The 12,444-nt window shown below is 33.7% G+C and overlaps 1 protein-coding gene across 7 annotated transcripts in view; it reads right to left on the reverse strand.

Annotated features, from left to right (window-relative positions):
• Positions 1–12,444, reverse strand: part of NOVA1 (NOVA alternative splicing regulator 1) — a 140,489-nt gene that overhangs the window by 3,130 nt on the left and 124,915 nt on the right. The window lies entirely within an intron of this gene.

A 12,444-nucleotide genomic window follows, 5' to 3' on the forward strand; every position in this document is an offset into this window, starting at 1 on the left:
ATTTTTGCTACCCTATAAAAGGAAGGAAAAGAATGAAGCAAGTTAGTTACCACGTTTTTAAAAGAAAAAGTTAAAAAAATTAAAACGAAATACAGCTCATCATGCTTTTTAATGTTCTGCATGTTTCAAATGTAAAATATGAAGAATTAAAGATAAAATAACAGGAAAATCATTTTTATCATTCTCCCACAGAAAATACTGCTTTCGGCATAGTACAGTTCAGACCAAAAGATTAAGCAAATGCAGCTATTATATTCATATGGAAAGATTATCTTAGATTGCATCAAACTGAGTATTTTTATATGATTTCTCTCTTTCCAGGCTAACGTAGCAAAACAACTTCTTTGGCAAAATTTGTCTGAAATTCTTTACCTTCCTTTAAAACATCAATAGTAGCAATAATTTAAAAAAAAGAAAAAAAAAAAAAAAAGAAAGAAAGAAACAGAACAAACCAAACCAAAACCAACAAAAAACCATAACCAAAACAACATTTGGCTAAACCATGGACAGATGAAATAGCTGGTCTTGAACAGGACATGATCTTGATTCTGTAACCTGTGACCCACATCACTGTATGGAAATTCATTGTCTGACACAATTTATTATTATTATTCAGACTATGGAAATTAAATTCAACAGGAAAGAGTATTTAAGGGCTGAGATTTTGAGAGAATAAAACATGGCATTTTTACATCTAAAAAGTTTACCAAATGGCTTCAAACAAAGGTTATTTACCTATAAATCCTAGCTTTCCTTCTGTTTAAACAAGTTTGAAACTGACACAACATAATTAATGTTAATGAACGTATTACCTATTAAGTTATTGCTATGAGTGAAGAATGATGACCAGGATAAATACTCAATATTTATAAATAGTTTTCACAACTTTGGTTTTGATACACATTTTACAAATATGTCTCAAAGTTTTAATGTATTGTCTATTTTAAGACATTGAATTAATATGATGTTTTATTTTACAAAAGTTTTGCTTTTAGTAGCTTTGTGTTCAGATATTCATTCATTCCAATTTTATTGTGGAATATGTGTAGGGGCAACACTTTTCAGTACTTTCGCCAAAATTCTATCTAAAGTTTTAGCAACAAATCAATATAAAATACAATTAAATGTTATTAGTAACATTCTTTTTTTACTGCCTCATTCGAAAGTCAAACTAATTGCAAACAAAAATACATGCCCTACAAATAAGTGTTTTTAAGGCTAGAAAAAGCTTAGAAATTTCCAATGGCTATGTTAGCATGAAAATCATATCTTTGATACTTGAGAAACTTTTATATTTTCCACTTATGCAATATAGACATTAAAAATAATAATACACCATACTGTATTTTGCCCTGAATTGTTTTAAATTATATACATAAATTTAATTTCTTCCAAATTTCATTGACATCAAAAGAGAATATGTTGAATAGAATAATAAAAAAAAAATGTCAGGTGCTGACTTATTCTAAAGGTTATGTGAAAGTAGGGTGTTGAAAAAGAATGTAGTCCACCCATACATGAAATAATCCTATGAAAGCAAACATCATATATATATATACTGTATATATACTTAAATATATTATGAAATGTTTTTTATGTTTGTAGGCAGACTTAGTTTTAAGTCAGGCACCTCCTAGCAATTTAAAATGTATTTGGTAATTTCAAGGTATTTGGTAATTTTAAGGTAACATTTTTCAGTTTTCCTATCATAAAAGAAAAAAACAACTCTTAATTTTGATTAGATATTTCAGTTCTAGATACAAATTATATTAACTAACTGCTAAATAGAAGAATTGTCCAGATTTTTGCAAAACTTTTTTTTTTGGAGGGTGGGAGGGGAGGTGATTGTTTTTCCTTTTGGATTTTTTTTTTCTTTTTTTTTTTTTTTTTGTCAACACTCCACAAATGCAGCACTGCACAGCTTTCATTATTACGGTTTTGTGCTGCATGCTATATAAATATTTGCCCACCTCCACTGGTTTAAGTCATACTAACAGGTTCTGTGGGAAATTTCAATAAGCACTGTGCATAGTTCTGATCAACTCAGGCATAAACGCTTATGTAAATTTAAGTGAAAAACCTAAAAGCATAAGAAGGTACAAAAATACACTCTTACAACCATACATGTGATTTCAGAAGTAAATAGAATATTTAATGCCAGGGCAGTATTGTTCCACCTGCAATATCATAGTTACATACGCAACATATGAAAATCCAGGTTACTGTTATATAGCTGGGATTATTCTAAAGGATGAGTGCAGTAAAATAAAACAATGGCTTAATTCAGCCATAAAATTAAAAAGGAACTCTTCTCTATGCAACAAGAAAAAATTTCTCAACAAGAAACTGTTACTTTTTTCACTTGACACACAAAAGTTCATTAAGTTCAGCACTAACAGCTCTAGTTATTCAGCAAAATTATCTGTCTAATCAGAGGAAAGATAAAGAATGATCTCCTTCTCCTTACTCGTCCACTCCCTCCTTGTCCAGACATGTCTGTATTTAGCATTATAAACAACATAAAAATTATGATACATTTTGAAAAAATGCAAAAATTTTAATGTGCTAGATTAATATATGTTTGTCTGCTTCAGAAATAAATAAAGATACTCTTTTCTAAATAACTGATTTAGAAACAGAATATTGTTTCTTTCATTGGCAACTCTCTTAAGTGGTATTAGTGTAGGAATATATCAATAATACCCTTCAAAATACAATCCCGGTCAGGGTGAATTTTTCACGTATTTATATAAAAGACATCTTTTAAAAATATATATGTATTAAATAATTAGACAGTACGCCTCTATTTTATGTTAGGAGAAAAACATTACATTCCAGTGAAAATTCAGTTTGAACAAAACAAATGCATCTGTACTCATTTTACTTAAAATGTAAGCAATACTGTTCTTCTTGTAATGAAGAGCAACATTTGTATTATTTTGAGATATTCAGCTGTAACATTGTTGTATTTGTGACAATTAATTTAAAATCTTAATTAAAATTTAGATAATTATTTTCAAAAGCAACCAATATTCAGGGTTTTATTTTTAGGAGTATTAATCTTGCTACCAGTTTGTGATTCTCCATCTATTTCTTTTATTCACTACATCTTTCCCTTGCTTATATATTGGACTATCAACTCTTTATGGCAAACATTGGTTGTGTTGTATAATAACACAGTATCTAACATATTAGATAGATCACAGCAGTCTAGGTGCTGGTAGAAAAGAAATACTGTAATTTTTTTTTCTATTGAAGCCTGAAATCCATACAGTTGCTAAGTTAAAAGGTATAAAATGATAGAAAAAATCAGAAATTGAAAAATCAAATATTATCTATGTGGTTTTGTTACCTGCATCACCACCATTTTAAAAAAAGTATTTAACTACTTGTCAGGGAAATTGGACAGTGCACTTATTTTCCTTTTGCAGATAACAGGTTCCAAAACGGATTTGGATGCAGTAGTGAGAAACATAACTGCTACCCAAAATAAGTGCTCTGAGCTATCCAATAAAGGTATCTTTCACTATGCAGTAAGATTAGGTTTCCAGGTTTGTGTGTATGCTCCTGGCTATAATCCAAATTTGTGCTGCAAAAAAGGAGAGGATCTAAAGCAATTATGAACATACACTTATATATGCACAAAAATAAGCACATATGTGTAACTTGATTTGTTCAAATGCTATAGGAAGAAAAAAAGGGAAGTAACTCAGCCTATACTTCACATCAAATAGATGTTATAGAAATTAAGGACTGCAATTATGACATTTGCTTACTCACAAAGCAAATGAATTATTACCATAGGCATCCTATTTGCATTAGTATAAGCAAGTTCCAAACCAGGCTCAAAAAGTATAATATTTCCCCCAAAAAGTCATCCAACTATAATAAATATAATAGAAACAAAGTAATTTCTCTGTGTACATTTCCACTGAAACATGACTATGTCTTTAAAAGCCTTGACAAAAGTCAAAGAAACCTAGACAAAACCTTGACAAAAGTCAAAGAAACCATAAGAAGGGCTCAAACTGGAGAGCAGTTTGCTTCCTTCAGTTCCCAATGAAATCTGTAGAGATTTGATGCAACTCTGCCCTTCAGAGAAGAGGACTGGAACTTAAGGGAACTCCACCATTATGTCCAGAGACACAATTCAAATTGCTTTTAACTTTTGCTACATGAGTAGCTCATATAAGTCCTAGACTCCTAAATCCTGTATCAGTTAATTCCCTGAACCTTCTCCATTTATTGACATCCCACTTGTATAAGCCCATGCTGCATTCATGTATCATGTCAGAATTGCCTAAAAGTCCTCTGATTTACCAAACTGAAAGTCCTGGCTCAGTTAAGTGAGCAGAATCTACTGTGGAATGCCAGATGTTCAGTGATTATGCTCTGCTACTTCTCCTCCTCCCCAGTGCTGCACAGAGATAATCTGCACTGAGCAGCTATGAATGCACATGAATACGTGCTAAATATTTTCATGGGAAGAAGAGCCATGACCAAATCTGCACTACTACCCATGTCCTGTGTTCCCAATTCTCACTCCCACTCCTCTCACGTAAAGACCTCCAACTACCTATAGTAAAGTTTCCACCCTTTCACTTTTCTTCTGCTTTATTTCTTTGCCCTCTCTGACAGTAATTGGTCTGTTTATATTATCACTTCTCACAGTCTCTAGAATTAGGGGTATGGCAATCACAAACTCACACCATACATAACATCCAGCTAATACAAAGGCTATCCTGTTAAATGTAGTGGAAGGATGAAAAGCAGGCTAGCTAGCAAGAATTAGCATTTGATATGGCTGCTTCACCAATTAGAGCAACTGTATGCTAAAAAGTTGAAAAAAATGGGTTTAGGTTTCAAGTTTCCCATGGTGGCATGACACATGCCTGCACTAAAAACCACCAGAATAGAAATATTAGTGATTATTTAAAATAGCATCAAAACTTGGAGAAAACTCCCAACATTTCAACAGTGGAAATATTTAAATGCATCAGCTTCTGTTTATTCCACCTCACATAAATATCTCTAAGAGATTGCACAGAGATTAATGAGCCAAGGATCTTTTTTATCTATTATTCAGGTTTCCTTTTACCTCTTATTTTCAACAGTGTAATTATAACTCATTCCATGAATTTTCTGCAACAGTTGTTCTTTTCCTTCCATTAAATCTTTCATCTAGTTGTCTAATGTCAGTTTATTTTTTCTTAACAGAAAAACACTTTACTGAAAAGATTCCATCTAACAAATTCATCCTAATTTGTCACAATTCTACATTTTAGTCTCTAAAGCAAATAACTGTATTTCCTTAAAACTCTAAATTGCTGCCATCTTTTTTTTTTTTTTTTTTTTTTTTTCCCTGTGTTCTTGCTCATCAATTGTTTTAAAAACTCCCTCTTTCCTCTGGATTCTGTCTCAAAATTTCATTCTGTTTTAGCTGCTCACATGACTACAGGCTTGGACTTGGTGAGAAGGTGTTCTGAACACACCCATTCCTGTAGAGAGCAGTCAGTGAGGAGTAACATCACCTAGGATATTTTTGTGAGGCCGAATAAACAGACTGCTACGCTAGGCTTGTGAGTAATCCTGTACCATCCACCCTAAACTGAAGTGGCACTATAACAAAAATCTGGGAGAAAAATTAGGATCAACTGAAGATGTGAGAGAAGTTCTACTGAAATCAAGCAGAAAAACAACTAAGTTCATCACAAGCAAGGTGATGCCTGCATGCACTTAGAATTCACAGCCAAGCTGTGAATCAGGCAGCTTGTATCAGGCAACTCCTGGAAAGCCCCTGGCTACACAGCCACCAGGAACTGCAAGTTCAGGGCAGCATGAGCTACTGCAAGGTCACAAACCACCCCACACAGAGCAGGCAGCCACGCTGGGCTGCTCTGGACACAGGTTGTTCGTGTCAGGCTCGAGCTTGGCCTCCAACAGTAGCCTTACACAGCAGATCTCCACTTATGGCACAAACATAGCCTCAGGGAAGCTACCGGAATTTCTCTCAGTATTTTCAGTATCTCTGGATTGGATTCTGGATTGGATTCATGCATATGCTGAAACACGGACTTACTTCTTCAGAGGTGTACTGAACAAATTTCTAATTGCTCAGTTCTAGATTATACATTTTGGCTTCAGAGAAAATTTTTAGAAGGAATAGAGATATCTTTTAGAGACATTTTTCTAATACTCCAGTTGAAAATAGGCACATACCCATAAAAAGCAAAGCAGTTCTTTGTAAATTTAGCTAGATCATCATGTAAATAAACATAGACCAAAAACTGTCATCTTCCCTCACTATGTTTAAATTCTGTAAGTGTCATTCCAATTCAATTTCTCTCTTTCTGCAAAAGAACATCTAGAACTGAAATACTGTGTGAACAAGTGCAATGGATTACAGGAAGAGATTAGCTGCTACTTTGTTCCTCAGTATAATGCACTTTTTCTTCTTCTAGTCATGTTTGTGTTAATACGATTTTCTTCTCATCACCAGCAATACATATGCTTGTAGTATTCCCTTCATAAACGTTGCCTGCAATTATTCCAAGATGAATATAATTTTGCTACTTCCCTATGTTGCCTCTTTGTGGTATTTTGACCTCATAATTAAGAGTTTCTTTCCAGACAATTCAAGGTTAACTTAATCTATGGAAAAAACATTGCAACTCTGAGTTTTGTCTCAAGTTACACTAGATTATTACAAATACAATAAATTGGCAGAGCAAATAGATATTCTAAGATGTTTGGTTTTATGTGCTGGTACACTGTAGGAGGATTTTGGTCTGATACTGATACTTCTGTTTATCACAAGTGTTTATATTTCTCCAGTTCTTAGACCTCCTCTATCTAGTTGCATTTATCATTTCATTTTAGTCACGAAAACTATCATGCAATAGAAACTTCAACTTAAATACTCAGGAACAATTTACATCTGAAATCACAAGGCTTAGAAAGTTGGAACTAAGCAGGAGAAATATTTACTAGAGATAAGACTGTGTAAGGATGTTTTGCACAAATTGCTCTTTTGGCTTAAATCAATACTATTTTTCAATTAGCATTTGATATTAAACCTTGACTCTTTGAGGCACTTAAAAAAGTCACTCCCACTTCTTTTAGTAACTACCTAATTATAATTCTGCCCACTTTAATGTATGAACATTAAGATTTTTCTTTCATGCTTTTAACTAAAGATGTAATTTGGAATGCAAATTTTTCACAGCAAGGAACTAGCAAATCATGTTTAAAGAAACAAGAAAAATATTCTCTGGTGCCTGCTTTAGTTACCCTTCTGTCACCAGTGTGTGTAGGCTCTAACTCATAAATAGAAAGGCTTCTTCTCTCAAAAGCACAGTGTGTGCACAGCCAAGTTGTGTACACAGAAAGAATAATTGCTAAAACAATGTTGGTTATACAGGTGGCTGATTTTATAAGATTATCTAGTCCTGAAGAAAGTATTATTAAAATTTCACACTTACATATGCACACATAAAAATTGAAGTAGTTTCATAAGTATCCCTCGAGAAAATATGATTCAAAACTGTGGGAATGGAGTAAACCAACTCCTCCATGAATTCTCTATGATACACAGTTTTAATAACATAGAGAAGAAACTTAACTTTTCTAATTTTTTCTCAGTAGCATAAAAACAACTTTCCATATTTAATGCATTAATGTTTCATGAGCTTCAAATTACATTTGCAAAGAAGTGTAATGTATTTTGAGAAGCTTCATTTATACTTTTCACTTTCTTATAATTAAAAAAAGAAAAAATGAGCTGGCTACATACTAAATTACACAAGTGAAAAAATGAATAGATTTTCACTCAGTTGCAGAGAATGCAGTATACATAGAAAATTAGACATCCATACTGGCTCTGCCACTGTTCATGAAACATCTTTTAAAAGATACAGAGTATGAATACTCACAGCTCTGTCCAGTATTGACTAAATCTTCAGTGATGGCAGAATGTTAACCCTATTCTCTATTTAAAATCACCATAGTTTCCCCTCCCTCTATCTAAAATTTCCTTTTTTTTCCTCTTATACAATTTGTTGCATGGTGTTCTATGAACACCTGCCAACACTCCAGAGTCAAGGATGGGTTTCAAAAATGAATGAATATTTACAGAACTATTAAGTATTGCAATTTGGGGTACTTCTAACTGAAAGAAACCATATAATGTAATTTCATTATTAGAATTGCTGAAAAAAACACTTCTCAATACAAAAAAAATGACATAAAATGTAGATCATATACATTATTTTAAAATCAAATATGCCTCCCTGATGGTATCACTGAAACTCCCACTGTTTTCCATTAGATAGGATGTAACTTATGAACTCATAAAACCCACTCCAGTTTCAAAAGTTAATTGATCTTCTTGACAGACAGAGAAGCAAAGTGGGTGCATTTTTTAATGTTTTCCCAACCAAAGATCTGTAGATGTTACTTTGGCTCCTCACAGCTATTAACTCATTGTCCAAAGAAGCACTGCACAGGTTGCTTTCCTGACCAAGCTTTAGAAGGTAAATCCATAAATGAATAGGACATTTCTGCACTCCTCAAGAGAATCCTTAAAAGACTGCATGCATGAGCTTGACAGGCATTCCCCAGCAGCAGATTAGCCATAAACTTGCTCTGAATGACATGCTGAATTTTAACTAGAAAACTTGCACTTGATGAGAAGCAATCATTGAAAGAAATCCTACAGCTAACACATAGGAGAGATTTGCTAAGATGTTAATAACAAATCTTGGACAGCCTATAAGCAGGCACCTAAGAACCAATTTTCCATTGACTTCCAGGAGACTGATGCTGCTTCTTTTTTTTCCTTTTTTTTCCTTTCCTTTTTTTTTCTTTTTTTTTAATGACCAGGGACCTGCAAGCCTAAGAGAAAACTAACAGTATTTTTAAATAATCCTTTGACTGCAGTATAAGTTTTCAAGATGAAGATACACTGTTAACATTACAAAGCATCACAGCTATCAACAGTACAGTTTCCAGTGTAAACTTGGGTAAATATGGCTGGAATACACAATTATGTTCTTCTAAAAGAATCAATGCAGAAAATTATATGCATTCGTTATGTCAATTAATTAAATTCAGAGGAAAGAACAGCCAATAGAATTGTGCTAAGAGACATGTCATTTCTCTGTCAATGACACTTTTCATTGAAACTGCCTAAAACTTGAAATGTTGGAAAAACTAAACCCCGGATATTAGAAAGATGATGAGATTTTTATGCTTTCATATTGCTGGTCAGATCACATTATTTTAACAGCATGCTAAACTTTTTCTAAATTAATTAGGATTTAAATCCAAATATGAAATAATTTTTCAGCATTACTGGTAAGAATTCTGAAAATCAGTCTCTGGAAACTGCATTTTAAAATTAATCTATCTGTAGGACTGACAGAACAAAAGAAGGCTGAGTTTTATTTTGTTTTCAGAGGATCTTTGCCATGGTTGATTCCTACAAGATATGTAGCACAATAATTCAGGAACCATTTGGCAATTCAGAACAAAACTTAAGTTATCAACTTAGACAAAATTTAAGTTATCTGCAGGAGACCACTCTTTTAAAAGATGTGGAATTAAGGTGAATCAGCACAATCATTTCAATTCTATAGCATGGAAAATAAGGATTTATTATAACCATTAAAAAAGGGATATTTCTTTCTTGCTCAAAGCTCTTTGAGATCCTTTTGTGAGAGGCCAAAAGAGAGAGTTTGATCATCAGCAGGAGGAACTTTATGATTACTGATATCAACAGGACTGTGATTCCCAAAGGAAACAAGTAAATTGCTCAGAAAACATGACAGTCGTTAGTCCTTTTCTTAAAATACACTGTCTATTATACATATTTAATATTTGCATGCTCACAAATAGCCCCCAATTTTGCTATCACACTTATCATATTCTGATCCTTTGAAATTTCAAGTTTTAAGTGAGGATTGAAAAAATGGTAGATACTGAAATAAGGCAGTAAAAGAAAGTGTAACTAGCTGAATGTGTTTTGTCCAAATTAACACCTTTGAGTTTTCATGACCATAAAATAAAATAATGATACTAAACCCTAACATCCCCTCCTTCACTATTTGTAATTAAAAATCTGGGTTAATTATTCTGTTCTCTATAAAAAGGAAGGGGAGACACACATTAATTAAAAACCTTGTGGTAACCGTATTAGTGTCTCAAGTCCAGGAAAATAAGAGCATATTTATTCTTGTTTTCCCCTACAGACACTTTTTTATAGCTTAATGTTGCTTTTCACTATGAAAAAAATTAAAAAGGAGAACTAACACAAAGCTAATGACCAAATGTTTTCCTAAAAACTATATAAATGCATTTGTTCTTGAGGTTTTTTCTCCGAAAACATCCATTTTGCTTTAGATATAAACACATGACAAGATGCCAAAGCCAAATAGCTTTCAAAAGGAGGAATATTTTAAACACATTGTCTAACTAAACAATTGTCTAACAACCATTAAAAAAACCTAAAAAACACCACAAACAAAATAACAAAAGACCTTCTCACCATTCCCACAGACATAAAATTTAATAGAAAAACTTAAAAAATAAGTGGAGAAAATCCAAACCCATCTGAATACATATCACTACTACAGATAATTTTATATGCACACACTATAAATAGTACTGTAAATATACTGTAATATAAATATATACTGCTATATAAGAATGCCTAATACTTGATTTACTTGTAAGTAGAAGCAGTCCTCTTGCACTGAGTAGTGAAGAGCTTCAGATTAGGTAGAGAGTAGAGAAGCTACTTATTCAGCAGTGCCTCTTTAAATCATTTTTTTTTGCAATTCAGCTGATTTTAAAAACAATAAGGAAAAACAAACCCAAATGAGTCCATATGAAAGACATGCACACGTTTGTACTCTCTACAGACACAATGAGTGGAACCCCCACTTCCTCACAGGTCCATCATGTCTTAGAATCTCCCAGCTGCAGTCATGTGAAAAATAAGTCTGATGGAAAGATCGAATGAAAGAGGTCCTCGTTTCAAAATCTAGGAATAAAACCCACAGTCTGTTACAAAATTATTTCAAGGGGCTCTCCAACCTTTCTCGGAAACCAGATTTCTGGTCTTAACAATATTAAGTAATCTAAATAATGTAAGTTTGGTCTGAGAAATATCTTCCATATCCAGTCTATATTTAGTTACACATACAGAGGTAAAAAAAGACTGAACAGGGCATTTTTAATGGTGCATCTCAGCAAAACCTGGCACCAGTTTTGCACAAGCAATTTTACTCAAAGATCGCAAATTTAGGATAAAATAAGGATAAAATGAAAGATAAAACTTATACTATCATCAACCAATACACTTAAAGTAAATATGGTGGAATAAAGATGATGGAGAGGGAAATCTGGCTTCTGCAAAATGTACCTGGTCTATGGAGATGAATTAACAAGATCAACAGCACCAAGGGTTGTGGTTACTTTGAACCCCTGGCTTTGCAATAGATGACCAGCAGCAGAAGCTTGATCATGTCTGTATTAAGTAATCCTTAACTAATAAAAGAGAATTTTGTGTAGCAGGAACTACTCAATGAAATTCTCAGGGACGCTCTCTCATAGATGTTATTTGAAAATTGTTTTCAAATGAGAACGGGAGGACAGTTAAACAGAAAACATTTATATAACCATGACTCTTTAGGTCATGAAAAATAGGAATCATTAGCAATTTTCATTACAGAAAGGACATAGTTTCCTTAGTGTGGTTTCCCCAATGGGTAGATGGATAGGTGGCTACACACAACTATTGTGCTCAGTTCTGGGCCCCTCACTTTAAGAAAGTGTATGTCCAGAGAAGGGCAACCAAGCTGGTGAGTGAGCTCTATGCAGAGCAGCTGAGGGAGCCCAGAGAAAAAGGAGGCTCAAGGGGACCTTATTGCTCTCTACAACTCCTTGACAGAGGGTTGTAGTGAGGTGGGAGGTCAACCTCTTGCTCGCAGTCAGTTGGTGACAGCACAAGAGGAAATGGCCTCAAGTTTTGCCAGGGGAAGTTCAGACTAGACATGAGATGGAATTTCTTCACAGAAAGGGTCATTAAACATTGGAATGAACAGTCCAGGGAGGTGGTGGAGTCACCATCTCTGGAGGTGTTCAAGAAATGACTGGAGGTGGTACTTAGTGTCAAGGTGTGGCTGACAAGGTGGTGTTACATCATTAGTTGGACTTAATGATGTCAGAAATCTTTTCCAACCTAACTGATTTTTGATTCTGTGACAGATTCTGTGACATCTCCAAACTTAGTAAGCAATGCTACAGGACTCCATAGCTCTCTAAAGCTAATAGAGTCTTCTGACAATTCAATTCAAAACCTTCCTCTCAGAGCCTGACATTATGTCTCTAAGAAGGATTAGAGAAAGAATAAGGTAAAATCAAGCTGTAGGTCTCAGGAAATAC

This window comes from Prinia subflava, chromosome 5 (genome assembly GCF_021018805.1).
Source record: "Prinia subflava isolate CZ2003 ecotype Zambia chromosome 5, Cam_Psub_1.2, whole genome shotgun sequence".
NCBI lineage: Eukaryota > Metazoa > Chordata > Aves > Passeriformes > Cisticolidae > Prinia > Prinia subflava.